Here is a 26,409-nt window from a genome sequence, read left to right on the forward strand (position 1 = left end):
GAAGGCATACTTAAACTCACATGCAAAACCTCAAATATGTTTATGAATTCAATTATAATATCACATGCAAGTTAAGAACATAAAGCGGTATCACATGCAAATTAAGAAAATAAAGCGATAATAGTAATGCAAACCTGTTTGCAATCGAATTGTAACCTTGAGTTGGCCGATCGGATCGAATTGAGCGGAAGTGACCTTGCTGCCGCCGGCTTTTCCTTCAGGGTTTCCTTTAGGGTTTTCCGTCTGTGAGCGCTAGGGTTTGCTTGCTAGGGTTCTCCTTTCCTCCTCTTTTCGTCTTCTTTTCATTACTGAAGTGCTGGTATTTATAATGCCCTTTTTCATGACCTAATGGGCTCAGAACGAAGCCCGAAATTTTTTGTTGTCTGTCAGCTTCGCTAGGCGAGCTGGTAGCGAACGTTTGCTTCGCTAGGCGAGCGTGTAGCGAACGTTCGCTAGGCGAGCGTGTAGCGAACGTAACGTTCGCTAGGCGAGCGTGTAGCGAACAGGCTAGTTTGGGCCATTTTCTGGATTAGGCCATTCGTGAGCTGGGCCTTCGTTCCTTTGGGATCAGTGTCATAAAAATGAGTCAGAGTGCCCTGACAAATGTCTTGAAATATTAATGGGCAAATTTTGGGGTATGACAACATCTATCAATCGGAGGCTGCCATAAAACTACTTTAAAATAGCAGATATTTAGAGCCAGACCAAAGCCCAAAAACAAGATTATGAAGGACCAATTATTCTCTCCTTTTAAATACTTCTCTTTCGCGCCAAAGCTGGTATGAGACTCATTTTCCCAAGATATTATTCACCTTGAGGTTTCCCATAACTAACTTGAGCGTTGTTATGCTAACCTTGAAGGTCCACCCGTTTCTCCACATCAGAGATGCAAGCATCATCTTCCATATTATGACATACCTCTCTCATTCTTATTCCACCATTGAACATTGGCGCCGTCTATGAGAATCTACAATTGATTCCTACTAAATTTCATAATTGAATCTTTTTATTCCAGACCTCCATATATCTAAAAATTACATCAAATGGAGACGATTCCAGAGATTCCTGAACTAAGACGTATCATGATACTACTTATTCATACTGTTGGGGAAGGTTTATTCAATCGAACTGCGTCAACTTCGAAATGAGGCGCACTCAATAACATAGAATGGAGAGATGCAAGACCGAACCTGAATTTGGTTGGGACGACCATCTTCTTTTTTCTGTTAAGGATTTTATCATTATTTTCCCTTTCCTTTGCAACAAATAAAGTTTGGTGGCGACTTTTTATTTTTTTCGTAGAGTAAGAAGTCTTCCTCGGACAATTAGAATGATGTTGTGACCTTTCTCCCACATCTTATGCTATTGGACCTCCCTGTCCAATTTACAAGATGGATAATTGATGGGCGGTAAAGAACAATATCTAACCGAATTTGGATAATTGGACTAAGAATGATATCTAATCGATGGATAATTAATAATTGAAAATTAGAATGTTTCGATCAGTCAAATATTAATTCATAGTCTCTCACACTCATCATAAATGTCCTCTTTTAATTTTGCAATATTTTTAAGATAATGATATAATAGTTTTTTTTCTCCAACTACTTATTTATGGAGATGCAGGGTATCAATCCCCGTACCTCTCGCATGCTAAGCGACTACTCTACCATCTGAGCAACATCCCCGTTTTATAACTCAGTTAGTTTTATTAAAAAAACCATATACAATGGCGAACTAAGTTTGTTCGAAGCAAATATTTCAAATAAGAACACAAACCATTCCAATAAGTAAAATTAATGAAAGAAAGACCAATGTTTGCTACGTTATCATCACATTAGTTTCCCTCCATAAAAGATATGAGCGGCGAAAAATTTAATATTTTTCACTATAGTCTTACAATTATGCCAAATGTTCTTCATTTCCAAGGAACCAATAAATTATAACTAAACGCTAGTAAAACTAGAGATGAATCACTTTCATGCCATGGGTTGAATTAATTCTTATTCACAGTAATATTTGAGTTTCTCCAAACAATTATGCTTGAAAGGATGTACAAAAGTTCAACTTCTTAGAAAATAAGCCTAGGAAATAAACATCCATGTTTCTGAACATACATCCACATGCTGAAGAAGCACTGATTGATGAACCATTTGTATTGCCCTTTTTACATCTATCAATCGGAGGCTGCCATAAAACTACTTTAAAATAGTAGATATTTCGAGCCAGACCAAAGCCCAAAAAGAAGATTATGAAGGACCAATTATTCTCTCCTTTTAAATACTCCTCTTTCGCGCCAAAGCTGGTATGAGACTCATTTTCCCAAGATATTATTCACCTTGAGGTTTCCCATAACTAACTTGAGCGTTGTTATGCTAACCTTGAAGGTCCACCCGTTTCTCCACATCAGAGATGCAAGCATCATCTTCCATATTATGACATACCTCTCTCATTCTTATTCCACCATTGAACATCGGCGCCGTCTATGAGAATCTACAATTGATTCCTACTAAATTTCATAATTGAATCTGTTTATTCCAGACCTCCATATATCTAAAAATTACATCAAATGGAGACGATTCCAGATATTCCTGAACTAAGACGTATCATGATACTCCTTATTGATATCGTTGGGGAAGGTTTATTCAATCGAACTGCGTCAACTTCGAAATGAGGCGCACTCAATAACGTAGAATGGAGAGATGCAAGACCGAACCCGAATTTGGTTGGGACGACCATCTTCTTTTTTCTGTTAAGGATTTTATCAATATTTTCCCTTTCCTTTGCAATAAATAAAGTTTGGTGGTGACTTTGTATTTTTTCGTAGAGTAAGAAGTCTTCCTCGGACAATTAGAATGATGTGGTGAGCTTTCTCCCACATCTTATGCTATTGGACCTCCCTGTCCAATTTACAAGATGGATAATTGATGGGCGGTAAAGAATAATATCTAACCGAATTTGGATAATTGGACTAAGAATGATATCTAAACGATGGATAATTAATAATTGAAAATTAGAATGTTTCGATCAGTCAAATATTAATTCATACTCTCTCACAATCATCATAAATGTCCTCTTTTAATTTTGCAACATTTTTAATATAATGATATAATAGTTTTTTTTCTCCAACTACTTATTTATGGAGATGCAGGGTATCGATCCCCGTACCTCTCGCATGCTAAGCGACTACTCTACCATCTGAGCAACATCCCCGTTTTATAACTCAGTTAGTTTTATTAAAAAAACCATATACAATGGCGAACTAAGTTTGTTCGAAGCAAATATTTCAAATAAGAACACAAACCATTCCAATAAGTAAAATTATTGAAAGAAAGACCAATGTTTACTACGTTATCATCACATTAGTTTCCCTCCATAAAAGATATGAGCGGCGAAAATTTAATATTTTTCACTAAAGTCTTACAATTATGCCAAATGTTCTTCATTTCCAAGGAACCAATAAATTATAACTAAACGCTAGTAAAACTAGAGATGAATCACTTTCATGCCATGGGTTGAATTAATTCTTAATCACAGTACTATTTGAGTTTCTCCAAACAATTATGCTTGAAAGGATGTACAAAAGTTCAACTTCTTAGAAAATAAGCCTAGGAAATAAACATCCATGTTTCTGAACATACATCCACATGCTGAAGAAGCACTGATTGATGAACCATTTGTATTGCCCTTTTTACATCTATCAATCGGAGGCTGCCATAAAACTACTTTAAAATAGTAGATATTTAGAGCCAGACCATAGCCCAAAATAAGATTATGAAGGACCAATTATTCTTTCCTTTTAAATACTCCTCTTTCACGCCAAAGCTGGTATGAGACTCATTTTCCCAAGATATTATTCACCTTGAGGTTTCCCATAACTAACTTGAGCGTTGTTATGCTAACCTTGAAGGTCCACCCGTTTCTCCACATCAGAGATGCAAGCATCATCTTCCATATTATGACATACCTCTCTCATTCTTATTCCACCATTGAACATTGGCGCCTTCTATGAGAATCTACAATTGATTCCTACTAAATTTCATAATTGAATCTGTTTATTCCAGACCTCCATATATCTAAAAATTACATCAAATGGAGACGATTCCAGATATTCCTGAACTAAGACGTATCATGATACTCCTTATTGATACCGTTGGGGAAGGTTTATTCAATCGAACTGCGTCAACTTCGAAATGAGGCGTACTCAATAACGTAGAATGGAGAGATGCAAGACCGAACCCGAATTTGGTTGGGACGACCATCTTCTTTTTTCTGTTAAGGATTTTATCAATATTTTCCTTTCCTTTGCAATAAATAAAGTTTGGTGGTGACTTTGTATTTTTTTCGTAGAGTAAGAAGTCTTCCTCGGACAATTAGAATGATGTGGTGAGCTTTCTCCCACATCTTATGCTATTGGACCTCCCTGTCCAATTTACAAGATGGATAATTGATGGGCGGTAAAGAATAATATCTAACCGAATTTGGATAATTGGACTAAGAATGATATCTAAACGATGGATAATTAATAATTGAAAATTAGAATGTTTCGATCAGTCAAATATTAATTCATACTCTCTCACAATCATCATAAATGTCCTCTTTTAATTTTGCAACATTTTTAATATAATGATATAATAGTTTTTTTTCTCCAACTACTTATTTATGGAGATGCAGGGTATCGATCCCCGTACCTCTCGCATGCTAAGCGACTACTCTACCATCTGAGCAACATCCCCGTTTTATAACTCAGTTAGTTTTATTAAAAAAACCATATACAATGGCGAACTAAGTTTGTTCGAAGCAAATATTTCAAATAAGAACACAAACCATTCCAATAAGTAAAATTATTGAAAGAAAGACCAATGTTTACTACGTTATCATCACATTAGTTTCCCTCCATAAAAGATATGAGCGGCGAAAAATTTAATATTTTTCACTAAAGTCTTACAATTATGCCAAATGTTCTTCATTTCCAAGGAACCAATAAATTATAACTAAACGCTAGTAAAACTAGAGATGAATCACTTTCATGCCATGGGTTGAATTAATTCTTAATCACAGTACTATTTGAGTTTCTCCAAACAATTATGCTTGAAAGGATGTACAAAAGTTCAACTTCTTAGAAAATAAGCCTAGGAAATAAACATCCATGTTTCTGAACATACATCCACATGCTGAAGAAGCACTGATTGATGAACCATTTGTATTGCCCTTTTTACATCTATCAATCGGAGGCTGCCATAAAACTACTTTAAAATAGTAGATATTTAGAGCCAGACCATAGCCCAAAAATAAGATTATGAAGGACCAATTATTCTTTCCTTTTAAATACTCCTCTTTCACGCCAAAGCTGGTATGAGACTCATTTTCCCAAGATATTATTCACCTTGAGGTTTCCCATAACTAACTTGAGCGTTGTTATGCTAACCTTGAAGGTCCACCCGTTTCTCCACATCAGAGATGCAAGCATCATCTTCCATATTATGACATACCTCTCTCATTCTTATTCCACCATTGAACATTGGCGCCTTCTATGAGAATCTACAATTGATTCCTACTAAATTTCATAATTGAATCTGTTTATTCCAGACCTCCATATATCTAAAAATTACATCAAATGGAGACGATTCCAGATATTCCTGAACTAAGACGTATCATGATACTCCTTATTGATACCGTTGGGGAAGGTTTATTCAATCGAACTGCGTCAACTTCGAAATGAGGCGTACTCAATAACGTAGAATGGAGAGATGCAAGACCGAACCCGAATTTGGTTGGGACGACCATCTTCTTTTTTCTGTTAAGGATTTTATCAATATTTTCCCTTTCCTTTGCAATAAATAAAGTTTGGTGGTGACTTTGTATTTTTTTCGTAGAGTAAGAAGTCTTCCTCGGACAATTAGAATGATGTGGTGAGCTTTCTCCCACATCTTATGCTATTGGACCTCCCTGTCCAATTTACAAGATGGATAATTGATGGGCGGTAAAGAATAATATCTAACCGAATTTGGATAATTGGACTAAGAATGATATCTAAACGATGGATAATTAATAATTGAAAATTAGAATGTTTCGATCAGTCAAATATTAATTCATACTCTCTCACAATCATCATAAATGTCCTCTTTTAATTTTGCAACATTTTTAATATAATGATATAATAGTTTTTTTTCTCCAACTACTTATTTATGGAGATGCAGGGTATCGATCCCCGTACCTCTCGCATGCTAAGCGACTACTCTACCATCTGAGCAACATCCCCGTTTTATAACTCAGTTAGTTTTATTAAAAAAACCATATACAATGGCGAACTAAGTTTGTTCGAAGCAAATATTTCAAATAAGAACACAAACCATTCCAATAAGTAAAATTATTGAAAGAAAGACCAATGTTTACTACGTTATCATCACATTAGTTTCCCTCCATAAAAGATATGAGCGGCGAAAAATTTAATATTTTTCACTAAAGTCTTACAATTATGCCAAATGTTCTTCATTTCCAAGGAACCAATAAATTATAACTAAACGCTAGTAAAACTAGAGATGAATCACTTTCATGCCATGGGTTGAATTAATTCTTAATCACAGTACTATTTGAGTTTCTCCAAACAATTATGCTTGAAAGGATGTACAAAAGTTCAACTTCTTAGAAAATAAGCCTAGGAAATAAACATCCATGTTTCTGAACATACATCCACATGCTGAAGAAGCACTGATTGATGAACCATTTGTATTGCCCTTTTTACATCTATCAATCGGAGGCTGCCATAAAACTACTTTAAAATAGTAGATATTTAGAGCCAGACCAAAGCCCAAAAATAAGATTATGAAGGACCAATTATTCTTTCCTTTTAAATACTCCTCTTTCACGCCAAAGCTGGTATGAGACTCATTTTCCCAAGATATTATTCACCTTGAGGTTTCCCATAACTAACTTGAGCGTTGTTATGCTAACCTTGAAGGTCCACCCGTTTCTCCACATCAGAGATGCAAGCATCATCTTCCATATTATGACATACCTCTCTCATTCTTATTCCACCATTGAACATTGGCGCCTTCTATGAGAATCTACAATTGATTCCTACTAAATTTCATAATTGAATCTGTTTATTCCAGACCTCCATATATCTAAAAATTACATCAAATGGAGACGATTCCAGATATTCCTGAACTAAGACGTATCATGATACTCCTTATTGATACCGTTGGGGAAGGTTTATTCAATCGAACTGCGTCAACTTCGAAATGAGGCGTACTCAATAACGTAGAATGGAGAGATGCAAGACCGAACCCGAATTTGGTTGGGACGACCATCTTCTTTTTTCTGTTAAGGATTTTATCAATATTTTCCCTTTCCTTTGCAATAAATAAAGTTTGGTGGTGACTTTGTATTTTTTTCGTAGAGTAAGAAGTCTTCCTCGGACAATTAGAATGATGTGGTGAGCTTTCTCCCACATCTTATGCTATTGGACCTCCCTGTCCAATTTACAAGATGGATAATTGATGGGCGGTAAAGAATAATATCTAACCGAATTTGGATAATTGGACTAAGAATGATATCTAAACGATGGATAATTAATAATTGAAAATTAGAATGTTTCGATCAGTCAAATATTAATTCATACTCTCTCACAATCATCATAAATGTCCTCTTTTAATTTTGCAACATTTTTAATATAATGATATAATAGTTTTTTTTCTCCAACTACTTATTTATGGAGATGCAGGGTATCGATCCCCGTACCTCTCGCATGCTAAGCGACTACTCTACCATCTGAGCAACATCCCCGTTTTATAACTCAGTTAGTTTTATTAAAAAAACCATGTACAATGGCGAACTAAGTTTGTTCGAAGCAAATATTTCAAATAAGAACACAAACCATTCCAATAAGTAAAATTATTTAAAGAAAGACCAATGTTTGCTACGTTATCATCACATTAGTTTCCCTCCATAAAAGATATGAGCGGCGAAAAATTTAATATTTTTCACTAAAGTCTTACACTTATGCCAAATGTTCTTCATTTCCAAGGAACCAATAAATTATAACTAAACGCTAGTAAAACTAGAGATGATTCACTTTCATGCCATGGGTTGAATTAATTCTTAATCACAGTACTATCTGAGTTTCTCCAAACAATTATGCTTGAAAGGATGTACAAAAGTTCAACTTCTTAGAAAAGAAGCCTAGGAAATAAACATCCATGTTTCTGAACATACATCCACATGCTGAAGAAGCACTGATTGATGAACCATTTGTATTGCCCTTTTTACATCTATCAATCGAAGGCTTCCATAAAACTACTTTAAAATAGCAGATATTTCGAGCCAGACGAAAGCCCAAAAAGAAGATTATGAAGGACCAATTATTCTCTCCTTTTAAATACTCCTCTTTCGCGCCAAAGCTGGTATGAGACTCATTTACCCAAGATATTATTCACCTTGAGGTTTCCCATAACTAACTTGAGCGTTGTTATGCTAACCTTGAAGGTCCACCCGTTTCTCCACATCAGAGATGCAAGCATCATCTTCCATATTATGACATACCTCTCTCATTCTTATTCCACCATTGAACATCGGCGCCGTCTATGAGAATCTACAATTGATTCCTACTAAATTTCATAATTGAATCTTTCTATTCCAGACCTCCATATATCTAAAAATTACATCAAATGGAGACGATTCCAGATATTCCTGAACTAAGACGTATCATGATACTCCTTATTGATACCGTTGGGGAAGGTTTATTCAATCGAACTGCGTCAACTTCGAAATGAGGCGCACTCAATAACGTAGAATGGAGAGATGCAAGACCGAACCCGAATTTGGTTGGGACGACCATCTTCTTTTTTCTGTTAAGGATTTTATCAATATTTTCCCTTTCCTTTGCAATAAATAATGTTTGGTGGCAACTTTGTTTTTTTTTCGTAGAGTAAGAAGTCTTCCTCGGACAATTAGAATGATGTGGTGAGCTTTCTCCCACATCTTATGCTATTGGACCTCCCTGTCCAATTTACAAGATGGATAATTGATGTGCGGTAAAGAATAATATCTAACCGAATTTGGATAATTGGACTAAGAATGATATCTAATTGATGGATAATTAATAATTGAAAATTAGAATGTTTCGATCAGTCAAATATTAATTCATACTCTCTCACACTCATCATAAATGTCCTCTTTTAATTTTGCAACATTTTTAATATAATGATCAGTTATGTTCATTACGCTGATATAATTTCCTTAAAAATTACAGTTAATGGAATTTTTATTTGAAAAAAAAAAGATAATAAGGATATAATAGTTTTTTTTCTCCAACTACTTATTTATGGAGATGCAGAGTATCGATTCCCGTACCTCTCGCATGCTAAGCGACTACTCTACCATCTGAGCAACATCCCCGTTTTATAACTCAGTTAGTTTTATTAAAAAAACCATATATAATGGCGAACTAAGTTTGTTCGAAGCAAATATTTCAAATAAGAACACAAACCATTTCAATAAGTAAAATTCTTGAAAGAAAGACCAATGATTGCTAAGTTATCATCACATTAGGTTCCCTCCATAAAAGATATGAGCGGCGAAAAATTTAATATTTTTCACTATAGTCTTACAATTATGCCAAATGTTCTTCATTTCCAAGGAACCAATAAATTATAACTAAACGCTAGTAAAACTAGAGATGAATCACTTTCATGCCATGGGTTGAATTAATTCTTATTCACAGTAATATTTGAGGTTTCTCCAAACAATTATACTTGAAAGGATGTACAAAAGTTCAACTTCTTAGAAAGGAAGCCTAGGAAATAAACATCCATGTTTCTGAACATACATCCACATGCTGAAGAAGCACTGATTGATGAACCATTTGTATTGCCCTTTTTACATCTATCAATCGGAGGCTGCCATAAAACTACTTTAAAATAGCAGATATTTCGAGCCAGACCAAAGCCCAAAAAGAAGATTATGAAGGATCAATTATTCTCTCCTTTTAAATACTCCTCTTTCGCGCCAAAGCTGGTATGAGACTCATTTACCCAAGATATTATTCACCTTGAGGTTTCCCATAACTAACTTGAGCGTTGTTATGCTAACCTTGAAGGTCCACCCGTTTCTCCACATCAGAGCTGCAAGCATCATCTTCCATATTATGACATACCTCTCTCATTCTTATTCCACCATTGAACATTGGCGCCGTCTATGAGAATCTACAATTGATTCCTACTAAATTTCATAATTGAATCTTTTTATTCCAGACCTCCATATATCTAAAAATTACATCAAATGGAGATGATTCCAGATATTCCTGAACTAAGACGTATCATGATACTCCTTATTGATACCGTTGGGGAAGGTTTATTCAATCGAACTGCGTCAACTTCGAAATGAGGCGCACTCAATAGCGTAGAATGGAGAGATGCAAGACCGAACCCGAATTTGGTTGCGACGACCATCTTCTTTTTTCTGTTAAGGATTTTATCAATATTTTCCCTTTCCTTTGCAATAAATAATGTTTGGTGGCAACTTTGTTTTTTTTTCGTAGAGTAAGAAGTCTTCCTCGGACAATTAGAATGATGTGGTGAGCTTTCTCCCACATCTTATGCTATTGGACCTCCCTGTCCAATTCACAAGATGGATAATTGATGTGCGGTAAAGAATAATATCTAACCGAATTTGGCTAATTGGACTAAGAATAATATCTAATTGATGGATAATTAATAATTGAAAATTAGAATGTTTCGATCAGTCAAATATTAATTCATACTCTCTCACACTCATCATAAATGTCCTCTTTTAATTTCGCAACATTTTTAAGATAATGATCAGTTATGTTCATTACGCTGATATAATTTCCTTAAAAATTACAGCTAATGGAATTTTTATTTGAAAAAAAAAGATAATAAGGATATAATAGTTTTTTTTCTCCAACTACTTATTTATGGAGATGCAGAGTATCGATTCCCGTACCTCTCGCATGCTAAGCGACTACTCTACCATCTGAGCAACATCCCCGTTTTATAACTCAGTTAGTTTTATTAAAAAAACCATATACAATGGCGAACTAAGTTTGTTCGAAGCAAATATTTCAAATAAGAACACAAACCATTTCAATAAGTAAAATTCTTGAAAGAAAGACCAATGATTGCTAAGTTATCATCACATTAGGTTCCCTCCATAAAAGATATGAGCGGCGAAAAATTTAATATTTTTCACTATAGTCTTACAATTATGCCAAATGTTCTTCATTTCCAAGGAACCAATAAATTATAACTAAACGCTAGTAAAACTAGAGATGAATCACTTTCATGCCATGGGTTGAATTAATTCTTATTCACAGTAATATTTGAGATTTCTCCAAACAATTATACTTGAAAGGATGTACAAAAGTTCAACTTCTTAGAAAGGAAGCCTAGGAAATAAACATCCATGTTTCTGAACATACATCCACATGCTGAAGAAGCACTGATTGATGAACCATTTGTATTGCCCTTTTTACATCTATCAATCGGAGGCTGCCATAAAACTACTTTAAAATAGCAGATATTTCGAGCCAGACCAAAGCCCAAAAAGAAGATTATGAAGGATCAATTATTCTCTCCTTTTAAATACTCCTCTTTCGCGCCAAAGCTGGTATGAGACTCATTTACCCAAGATATTATTCACCTTGAGGTTTCCCATAACTAACTTGAGCGTTGTTATGCTAACCTTGAAGGTCCACCCGTTTCTCCACATCAGAGCTGCAAGCATCATCTTCCATATTATGACATACCTCTCTCATTCTTATTCCACCATTGAACATTGGCGCCGTCTATGAGAATCTACAATTGATTCCTACTAAATTTCATAATTGAATCTTTTTATTCCAGACCTCCATATATCTAAAAATTACATCAAATGGAGACGATTCCAGATATTCCTGAACTAAGACGTATCATGATACTCCTTATTGATACCGTTGGGGAAGGTTTATTCAATCGAACTGCGTCAACTTCGAAATGAGGCGCACTCAATAACGTAGAATGGAGAGATGCAAGACCGAACCCGAATTTGGTTGCGACGACCATCTTCTTTTTTCTGTTAAGGATTTTATCAATATTTTCCCTTTCCTTTGCAATAAATAATGTTTGGTGGCAACTTTGTTTTTTTTTCGTAGAGTAAGAAGTCTTCCTCGGACAATTAGAATGATGTGGTGAGCTTTCTCCCACATCTTATGTTATTGGACCTCCCTGTCCAATTTACAAGATGGATAATTGATGTGCGGTAAAGAATAATATCTAACCGAATTTGGCTAATTGGACTAAGAATAATATCTAATTGATGGATAATTAATAATTGAAAATTAGAATGTTTCGATCAGTCAAATATTAATTCATACTCTCTCACACTCATCATAAATGTCCTCTTTTAATTTCGCAACATTTTTAAGATAATGATCAGTTATGTTCATTACGCTGATATAATTTCCTTAAAAATTACAGTTAATGGAATTTTTATTTGAAAAAAAAAGATAATAAGGATATAATAGTTTTTTTTTCTCCAACTACTTATTTATGGAGATGCAGAGTATCGATTCCCGTACCTCTCGCATGCTAAGCGACTACTCTACCATCTGAGCAACATCCCCGTTTTATAACTCAGTTAGTTTTATTAAAAAAACCATATACAATGGCGAACTAAGTTTGTTCGAAGCAAATATTTCAAATAAGAACACAAACCATTCCAATAAGTAAAATTATTGAAAGAAAGACCAATGTTTGCTACGTTATCATCACATTAGTTTCCCTCCATAAAAGATATGAGCGGCGAAAAATTTAATATTTTTCACTATAGTCTTACAATTATGCCAAATGTTCTTCATTTCCAAGGAACCAATAATTATAACTAAACGCTAGTAAAACTAGAGATGAATCACTTTCATGCCATGGGTTGAATTAATTCTTATTCACAGTAATATTTGAGGTTTCTCCAAACATTATATCTTGAAAGGATGTACAAAAGTTCAACTTCTTAGAAAGGAAGCCTAGGAAATAAACATCCATGTTTCTGAACATACATCCACATGCTGAAGAAGCACTGATTGATGAACCATTTGTATTGCCCTTTTTACATCTATCAATCGGAGGCTGCCATAAAACTACTTTAAAATAGCAGATATTTCGAGCCAGACCAAAGCCAAAAGAAGATTATGAAGGACCAATTATTCTCTCCTTTAAATACTCCTCTCTTCTTCGCGCCAAAGCTGGTATGAGACTCATTTTCCCAAGATATTATTCACCTTGAGGTTTCCCATAACTAACTTGAGCGTTGTTATGCTAACCTTGAAGGTCCACCCGTTTCTCCACATCAGAGCTGCAAGCATCATCTTCCATATTATGACATACCTCTCTCATTCTTATTCCACCATTGAACATTGGCGCCGTCTATGAGAATCTACAATTGATTCCTACTAAATTTCATAATTGAATCTTTTTATTCCAGACCTCCATATATCTTAAAATTACATCAAATGGAGACGATTCCAGATATTCCTGAACTAAGACGTATCATGATACTCCTTATTGATACCGTTGGGGAAGGTTTATTCAATCGAACTGCGTCAACTTCGAAATGAGGCGCACTCAATAACGTAGAATGGAGAGATGCAAGACCGAACCCGAATTTGGTTGCGACGACCATCTTCTTTTTTCTGTTAAGGATTTTATCAATATTTTCCCTTTCCTTTGCAATAAATAAAGTTTGGTGGAAACTTTGTTTTTTTTCGTAGAGTAAGAAGTCTTCCTCGGACAATTAGAATGATGTGGCGAGCTTTCTCCCACATCTTATGCTATTGGACCTCCCTGTCCAATTTACAAGATGGATAATTGATGGGCGGTAAAGAATAATATCTAACCGAATTTGGCTAATTGGACTAAGAATAATATCTAATTGATGGATAATTAATAATTGAAAATTAGAATGTTTCGATCAGTCAAATATTAATTCATACTCTCCCACACTCATCATAAATGTCCTCTTTTAATTTCACAACATTTTTAAAATAATGATCAGTTATGTTCATTACGATGATATAATTTCCTTAAAAGTTACAGTTAATGGAATTTTTATTTGAAAAAAAAAGATAATAAAGATATAATAGTTTTTTTTCTCCAACTACTTATTTATGGAGATGCAGGGTATCGATCCACGTACCTCTCGCATGCTAAGCGACTACTCTACCATCTGAGCAACATCCCCGTTTTATAACTCAGTTAGTTTTTATTAAAAAACCATATACAATGGCGAACTAAGTTTGTTCGAAGCAAATATTTCAAATAAGAACACAAACCATTCCAATAAGTAAAATTATTGAAAGAAAGACCAATGTTTGCTACGTTATCATCACATTAGTTTCCCTCCATAAAAGATATGAGCGGCGAAAAATTTAATATTTTTCACTATAGTCTTACAATTATGCCAAATGTTCTTCATTTCCAAGGAACCAATAAATTATAACTAAACGCTAGTAAAACTAGAGATGAATCACTTTCATGCCATAGGTTGAATTATTCTTATTCACAGTAATATTTGAGTTTCTCCAAACATTATGCTTGAAGGAGGATACACAAAGTTCAACTTCTTAGAAAAGAAGCCTAGGAAATAAACATCCATGTTTCTGAACATACATCCAGGTTGAAGAAGCACTGATTGATGAACCACCATTGTATTGCCCTTTTTACATCTATCAATCGGAGGTTGCCATAAAACTACTTTAAAATAGCAGATATTTCGAGCCAGAACCAAGCCCAAAAGAAGATTATGAAGGACCAATTATTCTCTCCTTTTAAATACTCCTCTTTCGCGCCAAAGCTGGTATGAGACTCATTTTCCCAAGATATTATTCACCTTGAGGTTTCCATAACTAACTTGAGCGTTGTTATGCTAACCTTGAAGGTCCCACCGTTTCTCCACATCAGAGCTGCAAGCATCATCTTCCATATTATGACATACCTCTCTCATTCTTATTCCACCATTGAACATTGGCGCCGTCTATGAGAATCTACAATTGATTCCTACTAAATTTCATAATTGAATCTTTTTATTCCAGATCTCCATATATCTAAAAATTACATCAAATGGAGACGATTCCAGAGATTCCTGAACTAAGACGTATCATGATACTCCTTATTGTTACCGTTGGGGAAGGTTTATTCAATCGAACTGCGTCAACTTCGAAATGAGACGCACTCACTAACGTAGAATGGAGAGATGCAAGACCGAACCCGAATTTGGTTGCGACATCAATCAATCGGAGGTTGCCATAAAACTACTTTAAAATAGCAGATATTTCGAGCCAGACCAAAGCCCAAAAAGAAGATTATGAAGGACCAATTATTCTCTCCTTTTAAATACTCCTCTTTCGCGCAAAAGCTGGTATGAGACTCATTTTCCCAAGATATTATTCACCTTGAGGTTTCCCATAACTAACTTGAGCGTTGTTATGCTAACCTTGAAGGTCCACCCGTTTCTCCACATCAGAGCTGCAAGCATCATCTTCCATATTATGACATACCTCTCTCATTCTTATTCCACCATTGAACATTGGCGCCGTCTATGAGAATCTACAATTGATTCCTACTAAATTTCATAATTGAATCTTTTTATTCCAGATCTCCATATATCTAAAAATTACATCAAATGGAGACGATTCCAGAGATTCGTGAACTAAGACGTATCATGATACTCCTTATTGTTACCGTTGGGGAAGGTTTATTCAATCGAACTGCGTCAACTTCGAAATGAGACGCACTCACTAACGTAGAATGGAGAGATGCAAGACCGAACCCGAATTTGGTTGCGACGACCATCTTCTTTTTTCTGTTAAGGATTTTATCAATATTTTCCCTTTCCTTTGCAATAAACAAAGTTCGGTGGCGACTTTGTATTTTTTTCGTAGAGTAAGAAGTCTTCCTCGGACAATTAGAATGATGTGGTGAGCTTTCTCCCACATCTTATGCTATTGGACCTCCTTGTCCAATTTAGAAGATGGATAATTGATGGGCGGTAAATAATAATATCTAACCGAATTTGGATAATTTGACTAAGAATAATATCTAATCAATGGATAATTAATATATGAAAATTAGAATGTTTCGATCAGTCAAATATTAATTCATACTCTCTCACACTCATCATAAATATCCTCTTTTAATTTTGCAACATTTTTAAGATAATAATCAGTTATGTTTATTACGATGATATAATTTCCTTAAAAATTACGGTTAATGGAATTTTTATTTGAAAAAAAAAGTTAATAAGGATATAATACTTTTAATTCTCCAACTACTTATTTATGGAAATCGGGGTATCGATCCCCGTACCTCTGGCATGCTAAGCGAGCGCTCTACCATCTGAGCTACATCCCCGTTTTATAACTTAGTTAGTTTTATTAAAAAAACCATATACAATGGCGAACTAAGTTTGTTCGAAGCAAATATTTCAAATAAGAACACAAATCATTCCAATAAGTAAAATTATTGAAAGAAAGACCAATGTTAGCTACATTATCATCACATTAGTTTCCCTCCATAAAAGATATGAGCGGCGAAAAATTTAATATTTTTCACTATAGTCTTACAATTATGCCAAATGTTCTTCATTTCCAAGGAACCAATAAATTATAACTAAACGCTAGTAAAACTAGAGATGAATCACTTTCATGCCATGGGTTGAATTAATTCTTATTCACAGTAATATTTGAGTTTCTCCAAACAATTATGCTTGAAAGGATGTACAAAAGTTCAACTTCTTAGAAAAGAAGCCTAGGAAATAAACATCCATGTTTCTGAACATACATCCACATGCTGAAGAAGCACTGATTGATGAACCATTTGTATTGCCCTTTTTACATCTATCAATCGGAGGCTGCCATAAAACTACTTTAAAATAGCAGATATTTCGAGCCAGACCAAAGCCCAAAAAGAAGATTATGAAGGACCAATTATTCTCTCCTTTTAAATACTCCTCTTTCGCGCCAAAGCTGGTATGAGACTCATTTTCCCAAGATATTATTCACCTTGAGGTTTCCCATAACTAACTTGAGCGTTGTTATGCTAACCTTGAAGGTCCACCCGTTTCTCCACATCAGAGCTGCAAGCATCATCTTCCATATTATGACATACCTCTCTCATTCTTATTCCACCATTGAACATTGGCGCCGTCTATGAGAATCTACAATTGATTCCTACTAAATTTCATAATTGAATCTTTTTATTCCAGATCTCCATATATCTAAAAATTACATCAAATGGAGACGATTCCAGAGATTCCTGAACTAAGACGTATCATGATACTCCTTATTGTTACCGTTGGGGAAGGTTTATTCAATCGAACTGCGTCAACTTCGAAATGAGACGCACTCACTAACGTAGAATGGAGAGATGCAAGACCGAACCCGAATTTGGTTGCGACGACCATCTTCTTTTTTTCTGTTAAGGATTTTATCAATATTTTCGCTTTCCTTTGCAATAAACAAAGTTCGGTGGCGACTTTGTATTTTTTCGTAGAGTAAGAAGTCTTCCTCGGACAATTAGAATGATGTGGTGAGCTTTCTCCCACATCTTATGCTATTGGACCTCCCTGTCCAATTTACAAGATGGATAATTGATGGGTGGTAAAGAATAATATATAACCGATTTGGATAAGTTGACTAAGAATAATATCTAATCAATGGATAATTGATGGGCGGTAAAGAATATATCTAACCGAATTTGGATAATTTGACTAAGAATAATATCTAATCAATGGATAATTAATAATGAAAATTAGAATGTTTCGATCAGTCAAATATTAATTCATACTCTCTCACACTCATCATAAATGTCCTCTTTTAATTTTGCAACATTTTAAGATAATGATCAGTTATGTTCATTACGATGATATAATTTCCTTAAAATTACAATTAATGGAATTTTTATTTGAAAAAAAAGTTAATAAGGATAATAGTTTTTTTTCTCCAACTACTTATTTATGGAGATGCGGGTATCGATCCCCGTACCTCTCGCATGCTAAGCGAGCGCTCTACCATCTGAGCTACATCCCCGTTTTATAACTCAGTTAGTTTTATTAAAAAAACCATATACAATGGCGAACTAAGTTTGTTCGAAGCAAATATTTCAAATAAGAACACAAACCATTCCAATAAGTAAAATTATTGAAAGAAAGACCAATGTGAGCTACGTTATCATCACCTTAGTTTCCCTCCATAAAAGATATGAGCGGCGAAAATTTAATATTTTTCACTATAGTCTTACAATTATGCCAAATGTTCTTCATTTCCAAGGAACCAATAAATTATAACTAAACGCTAGTAAAACTAGAGATGAATCACTTTCATGCCATGGGTTGAATTAATTCTTATTCACAGTAATATTTGAGTTTCTCCAAACAATTATGCTTGAAAGGATGTACAAAAGTTCAACTTCTTAGAAAAGAAGCCTAGGAAATAAACATCCATGTTTCTGAACATACATCCACATGCTGAAGAAGCACTGATTGATGAACCATTTGTATTGCCCTTTTACATCTATCAATCGGAGGCTGCCATAAAACTACTTTAAAATAGCAGATATTTCGAGCCAGACCAAAGCCCAAAAAGAAGATTATGAAGGACCAATTATTCTCCTTTTTAATACTCCTCTTTCGCGCCAAATCTGGTATGAGACTCATTTTCCCAAGATATTATTCACCTTGAGGTTTCCCATAACTAACTTGAGCGTTGTTACTCTAACCTTGAAGGTCCACCCGTTTCTCCACATCAGAGCTGCAAGCATCATCTTCCATATTATGACATACCTCTCTCATTCTTATTCCACCATTGAACATTGGCGCCGTCTATGAGAATCTACAATTGATTCCTACTAAATTTCATAATTGAATCTTTTTATTCCAGATCTCCATATATCTAAAAATTACATCAAATGGAGACGATTCCAGAGATTCCTGAACTAAGACGTATCATGATACTCCTTATTGTTACCGTTGGGGAAGGTTTATTCAATCGAACTGCGTCAACTTCGAAATGAGACGCACTCACTAACGTAGAATGGAGAGATGCAAGACCGAACCCGAATTTGGTTGCGACGACCATCTTCTTTTTTCTGTTAAGGATTTTATCAATATTTTCGCTTTCCTTTGCAATAAACAAAGTTCGGTGGCGACTTTGTATTTTTTTCGTAGAGTAAGAAGTCTTCCTCGGACAATTAGAATGATGTGGTGAGCTTTCTCCCACATCTTATGCTATTGGACCTCCCTGTCCAATTTACAAGATGGATAATTGATGGGTGGTAAAGAATAATATATAACCGAATTTGGATAAGTTGACTAAGAATAATATCTAATCAATGGATAATGATGGGCGGTAAAGAATAATATCTAACCGAATTTGGATATTGACTAAGACTAATTCTAATAATGGATAAATAATATATGAAAATTAGAATGTTTAAGGATATAATAGTTTTTTTTTCTCCAACTACTTATTTATGGAGATGCGGGGTATCGATCCCCGTACCTCTCGCATGCTAAGCGAGCGCTCTACCATTTGAGCTACATCCCCGTTTTATAACTCAGTTAGTTTTATTAAAAAACCATATACAATGGCGAACTAAGTTTGTTCGAAGCAAATATTTCAAATAAGAACACAAACCATTCCAATAAGTAAAATTATTGAAAGAAAGACCAATGTGTGCTACGTTATCATCACCTTAGTTTCCCTCCATAAAAGATATGAGCGGCGAAAAATTTAATATTTTTCACTATAGTCTTACAATTATGCCAAATGTTCTTCATTTCCAAGGAACCAATAATTATAACTAAACGCTAGTAAAACTAGAGATGAATCACTTTCATGCCATGGGTTGAATTAATTCTTATTCACAGTAATATTTGAGTTTCTCCAAACAATTATGCTTGAAAGGATGTACAAAAGTTCAACTTCTTAGAAAAGAAGCCTAGGAAATAAACATCCATGTTTCTGAACATACATCCACATGCTGAAGAAGCACTGATTGATGAACCATTTGTATTGCCCTTTTTACATCTATCAATCGGAGGCTGCCATAAAACTACTTTAAAATAGCAGATATTTCGAGCCAGACCAAAGCCAAAAAGAAGATTATGAAGGACCAATTATTCTCTCCTTTTAAATACTCCTCTTTCGCGCCAAATCTGGTATGAGACTCATTTTCCCAAGATATTATTCACCTTGAGGTTTCCCATAACTAACTTGAGCGTTGTTATTCTAACCTTGAAGGTCCACCCGTTTCTCCACATCAGAGCTGCAAGCATCATCTTCCATATTATGACATACCTCTCTCATTCTTATTCCACCATTGAACATTGGCGCCGTCTATGAGAATCTACAATTGATTCCTACTAAATTTCATAATTGAATCTTTTTATTCCAGATCTCCATATATCTAAAAATTACATCAAATGGAGACGATTCCAGAGATTCCTGAACTAAGACGTATCATGATACTCCTTATTGTTACCGTTGGGGAAGGTTTATTCAATCGAACTGCGTCAACTTCGAAATGAGACGCACTCACTAACGTAGAATGGAGAGATGCAAGACCGAACCCGAATTTGGTTGCGACGACCATCTTCTTTTTTCTGTTAAGGATTTTATCAATATTTTCGCTTTCCTTTGCAATAAACAAAGTTCGGTGGCGACTTTGTATTTTTTTCGTAGAGTAAGAAGTCTTCCTCGGACAATTAGAATGATGTGGTGAGCTTTCTCCCACATCTTATGCTATTGGACCTCCCTGTCCAATTTACAAGATGGATAATTGATGGGTGGTAAAGAATAATATATAACCGAATTTGGATAAGTTGACTAAGAATAATATCTAACCGAATTTGGATAATTTGACTAAGAATAATATCTAATCAATGGATAATTAATATATGAAAATTAGAATGTTTCGATCAGTCAAATATTAATTCATACTCTCTCACACTCATCATAAATGTCCTCTTTTAATTTTGCAACATTTTTAAGATAATGATCAGTTATGTTCATTACGATGATATAATTTCCTTAAAAATTACAATTAATGGAATTTTTATTTGAAAAAAAAGGTTAATAAGGATATAATTTTTTTTTTCTCCAACTACTTATTTATGGAGATGCGGGTATCGATCCCCGTACCTCTCGCATGCTAAGCGAGCGCTCTACCATCTGAGCTACATCCCCGTTTTATAACTCAGTTAGTTTTATTAAAAAAACCATATACAATGGCGAACTAAGTTTGTTCGAAGCAAATATTTCAAATAAGAACACAAACCATTCCAATAAATAAAATTATTGAAAGAAAGACCAATGTGAGCTACGTTATCATCACCTTAGTTTCCCTCCATAAAAGATATGAGCGGCGAAAAATTTAATATTTTTCACTATAGTCTTACAATTATGCCAAATGTTCTTCATTTCCAAGGAACCAATAAATTATAACTAAACGCTAGTAAAACTAGAGATGAATCACTTTCATGCCATGGGTTGAATTAATTCTTATTCACAGTAATATTTGAGTTTCTCCAAACAATTATGCTTGAAAGGATGTACAAAAGTTCAACTTCTTAGAAAAGAAGCCTAGGAAATAAACATCCATGTTTCTGAACATACATCCACATGCTGAAGAAGCACTGATTGATGAACCATTTGTATTGCCCTTTTTACATCTATCAATCGGAGGCTGCCATAAAACTACTTTAAAATAGCAGATATTTCGAGCCAGACCAAAGCCCAAAAGAAGATTATGAAGGACCAATTATTCTCTCCTTTTAAATACTCCTCTTTCGCGCCAAATCTGGTATGAGACTCATTTTCCCAAGATATTATTCACCTTGAGGTTTCCCATAACTAACTTGAGCGTTGTTACTCTAACCTTGAAGGTCCACCCGTTTCTCCACATCAGAGCTGCAAGCATCATCTTCCATATTATGACATACCTCTCTCATTCTTATTCCACCATTGAACATTGGCGCCGTCTATGAGAATCTACAATTGATTCCTACTAAATTTCATAATTGAATCTTTTTATTCCAGATCTCCATATATCTAAAAATTACATCAAATGGAGACGATTCCAGAGATTCCTGAACTAAGACGTATCATGATACTCCTTATTATTACCGTTGGGGAAGGTTTATTCAATCGAACTGCGTCAACTTCGAAATGAGACGCACTCACTAACGTAGAATGGAGAGATGCAAGACCGAACCCGAATTTGGTTGCGACGACCATCTTCTTTTTTCTGTTAAGGATTTTATCAATATTTTCGCTTTCCTTTGCAATAAACAAAGTTCGGTGGCGACTTTGTATTTTTTCGTAGAGTAAGAAGTCTTCCTCGGACAATTAGAATGATGTGGTGAGCTTTCTCCCACATCTTATGCTATTGGACCTCCCTGTCCAATTTACAAGATGGATAATTGATGGGTGGTAAAGAATAATATATAACCGAATTTGGATAAGTTGACTAAGAATAATATCTAATCAATGGATAATTGATGGCGGTAAAGAATAATATCTAACCGAATTTGGATAATTTGACTAAGAATAATATCTAATCAATGGATAATTATATATGAAAATTAGAATGTTTCGATCAGTCAAATATTAATTCATACTCTCTCACACTCATCATAAATGTCCTCTTTTAATTTTGCAACATTTTTAAGATAATGATCAGTTATGTTCATTACGATGATATAATTTCCTTAAAATTACAATTAATGGAATTTTTATTTGAAAAAAAGTTAATAAGGATATAATAGTTTTTTTTCTCCAACTACTTATTTATGGAGATGCGGGTATCGATCCCCGTACCTCTCGCATGCTAAGCGAGCGCTCTACCATCTGAGCTACATCCCCGTTTTATAACTCAGTTAGTTTTATTAAAAAACCATATACAATGGCGAACTAAGTTTGTTCGAAGCAAATATTTCAAATAAGAACACAAACCATTCCAATAAATAAAATTATTGAAAGAAAGACCAATGTGAGCTACGTTATCATCACCTTAGTTTCCCTCCATAAAAGATATGAGCGGCGAAAAATTTAATATTTTTCACTATAGTCTTACAATTATGCCAAATGTTCTTCATTTCCAAGGAACCAATAAATTATAACTAAACGCTAGTAAAACTAGAGATGAATCACTTTCATGCCATGGGTTGAATTAATTCTTATTCACAGTAATATTTGAGTTTCTCCAAACAATTATGCTTGAAAGGATGTACAAAAGTTCAACTTCTTAGAAAAGAAGCCTAGGAAATAAACATCCATGTTTCTGAACATACATCCACATGCTGAAGAAGCACTGATTGATGAACCATTTGTATTGCCCTTTTTACATCTATCAATCGGAGGCTGCCATAAAACTACTTTAAAATAGCAGATATTTCGAGCCAGACCAAAGCCCAAAAAGAAGATTATGAAGGACCAATTATTCTCTCCTTTTAAATACTCCTCTTTCGCGCCAAATCTGGTATGAGACTCATTTTCCCAAGATATTATTCACCTTGAGGTTTCCCATAACTAACTTGAGCGTTGTTACTCTAACCTTGAAGGTCCACCCGTTTCTCCACATCAGAGCTGCAAGCATCATCTTCCATATTATGACATACCTCTCTCATTCTTATTCCACCATTGAACATTGGCGCCGTCTATGAGAATCTACAATTGATTCCTACTAAATTTCATAATTGAATCTTTTTATTCCAGATCTCCATATATCTAAAAATTACATCAAATGGAGACGATTCCAGAGATTCCTGAACTAAGACGTATCATGATACTCCTTATTATTACCGTTGGGGAAGGTTTATTCAATCGAACTGCGTCAACTTCGAAATGAGACGCACTCACTAACGTAGAATGGAGAGATGCAAGACCGAACCCGAATTTGGTTGCGACGACCATCTTCTTTTTCTGTTAAGGATTTTATCAATATTTTCGCTTTCCTTTGCAATAAACAAAGTTCGGTGGCGACTTTGTATTTTTTTCGTAGAGTAAGAAGTCTTCCTCGGACAATTAGAATGATGTGGTGAGCTTTCTCCCACATCTTATGCTATTGGACCTCCCTGTCCAATTTACAAGATGGATAATTGATGGGTGGTAAAGAATAATATATAACCGAATTTGGATAAGTTGACTAAGAATAATATCTAATCAATGGATAATTGATGGGCGGTAAAGAATAATATCTAACCGAATTTGGATAATTTGACTAAGAATAATCTAATCAATGGATAATTAATATATGAAAATTAGAATGTTTCGATCAGTCAAATATTAATTCATACTCTCTCACACTCATCATAAATGTCCTCTTTTAATTTTGCAACATTTTTAAGATAATGATCAGTTATGTTCATTACGATGATATAATTTCCTTAAAAATTACAATTAATGGAATTTTTATTTGAAAAAAAAGGTTAATAAGGATATAATAGTTTTTTTTCTCCAACTACTTATTTATGGAGATGCGGGATATCGATCCCCGTACCTCTCGCATGCTAAGCGAGCGCTCTACCATCTGAGCTACATCCCCGTTTTATAACTCAGTTAGTTTTATTAAAAAAACCATATACAATGGCGAACTAAGTTTGTTCGAAGCAAATATTTCAAATAAGAACACAAACCATTCCAATAAATAAAATTATTGAAAGAAAGACCAATGTGAGCTACGTTATCATCACCTTAGTTTCCCTCCATAAAAGATATGAGCGGCGAAAAATTTAATATTTTTCACTATAGTCTTACAATTATGCCAAATGTTCTTCATTTCCAAGGAACCAATAAATTATAACTAAACGCTAGTAAAACTAGAGATGAATCACTTTCATGCCATGGGTTGAATTAATTCTTATTCACAGTAATATTTGAGTTTCTCCAAACAATTATGCTTGAAAGGATGTACAAAAGTTCAACTTCTTAGAAAAGAAGCCTAGGAAATAAACATCCATGTTTCTGAACATACATCCACATGCTGAAGAAGCACTGATTGATGAACCATTTGTATTGCCCTTTTTACATCTATCAATCGGAGGCTGCCATAAAACTACTTTAAAATAGCAGATATTTCGAGCCAGACCAAAGCCCAAAAAGAAGATTATGAAGGACCAATTATTCTCTCCTTTTAAATACTCCTCTTTCGCGCCAAATCTGGTATGAGACTCATTTTCCCAAGATATTATTCACCTTGAGGTTTCCCATAACTAACTTGAGCGTTGTTACTCTAACCTTGAAGGTCCACCCGTTTCTCCACATCAGAGCTGCAAGCATCATCTTCCATATTATGACATACCTCTCTCATTCTTATTCCACCATTGAACATTGGCGCCGTCTATGAGAATCTACAATTGATTCCTACTAAATTTCATAATTGAATCTTTTTATTCCAGATCTCCATATATCTAAAAATTACATCAAATGGAGACGATTCCAGAGATTCCTGAACTAAGACGTATCATGATACTCCTTATTATTACCGTTGGGGAAGGTTTATTCAATCGAACTGCGTCAACTTCGAAATGAGACGCACTCACTAACGTAGAATGGAGAGATGCAAGACCGAACCCGAATTTGGTTGCGACGACCATCTTCTTTTTTCTGTTAAGGATTTTATCAATATTTTCGCTTTCCTTTGCAATAAACAAAGTTCGGTGGCGACTTTGTATTTTTTTCGTAGAGTAAGAAGTCTTCCTCGGACAATTAGAATGATGTGGTGAGCTTTCTCCCACATCTTATGCTATTGGACCTCCCTGTCCAATTTACAAGATGGATAATTGATGGGTGGTAAAGAATAATATATAACCGAATTTGGATAAGTTGACTAAGAATAATATCTAATCAATGGATAATTGATGGGCGGTAAAGAATAATATCTAACCGAATTTGGATAATTTGACTAAGAATAATATCTAATCAATGGATAATTAATATATGAAAATTAGAATGTTTCGATCAGTCAAATATTAATTCATACTCTCTCACACTCATCATAAATGTCCTCTTTTAATTTTGCAACATTTTTAAGATAATGATCAGTTATGTTCATTACGATGATATAATTTCCTTAAAAATTACAATTAATGGAATTTTTATTTGAAAAAAAAGGTTAATAAGGATATAATAGTTTTTTTCTCCAACTACTTATTTATGGAGATGCGGGATATCGATCCCCGTACCTCTCGCATGCTAAGCGAGCGCTCTACCATCTGAGCTACATCCCCGTTTTATAACTCAGTTAGTTTTATTAAAAAAACCATATACAATGGCGAACTAAGTTTGTTCGAAGCAAATATTTCAAATAAGAACACAAACCATTCCAATAATAAAATTATTGAAAGAAAGACCAATGTGAGCTA

General features: G+C 34.6%; 3 non-coding genes across 3 annotated transcripts; all 3 read right to left on the reverse strand.

The window, feature by feature from the left end:
* Positions 1–19,518: 19,518 nt before the first annotated feature.
* On the reverse strand, positions 19,519–19,591 carry TRNAA-AGC (transfer RNA alanine (anticodon AGC)). Its single transcript has one exon. It is a non-coding gene; the product is annotated as a tRNA-Ala (tRNA).
* Positions 19,592–24,517: 4,926 nt separating this feature from the next.
* Positions 24,518–24,590, reverse strand: TRNAA-AGC (transfer RNA alanine (anticodon AGC)). The gene has a single exon. It is a non-coding gene; the product is annotated as a tRNA-Ala (tRNA).
* A 1,611-nt stretch (positions 24,591–26,201) lies between these two features.
* TRNAA-AGC (transfer RNA alanine (anticodon AGC)) lies at positions 26,202–26,274 on the reverse strand. Its single transcript has one exon. It is a non-coding gene; the product is annotated as a tRNA-Ala (tRNA).
* Between the last annotated feature and the right edge of the window lie 135 nt (positions 26,275–26,409).

This window comes from Lathyrus oleraceus, chromosome 1 (assembly GCF_024323335.1).
Source record: "Lathyrus oleraceus cultivar Zhongwan6 chromosome 1, CAAS_Psat_ZW6_1.0, whole genome shotgun sequence".
NCBI classification, from domain to species: Eukaryota; Viridiplantae; Streptophyta; class Magnoliopsida; order Fabales; family Fabaceae; genus Lathyrus; species Lathyrus oleraceus.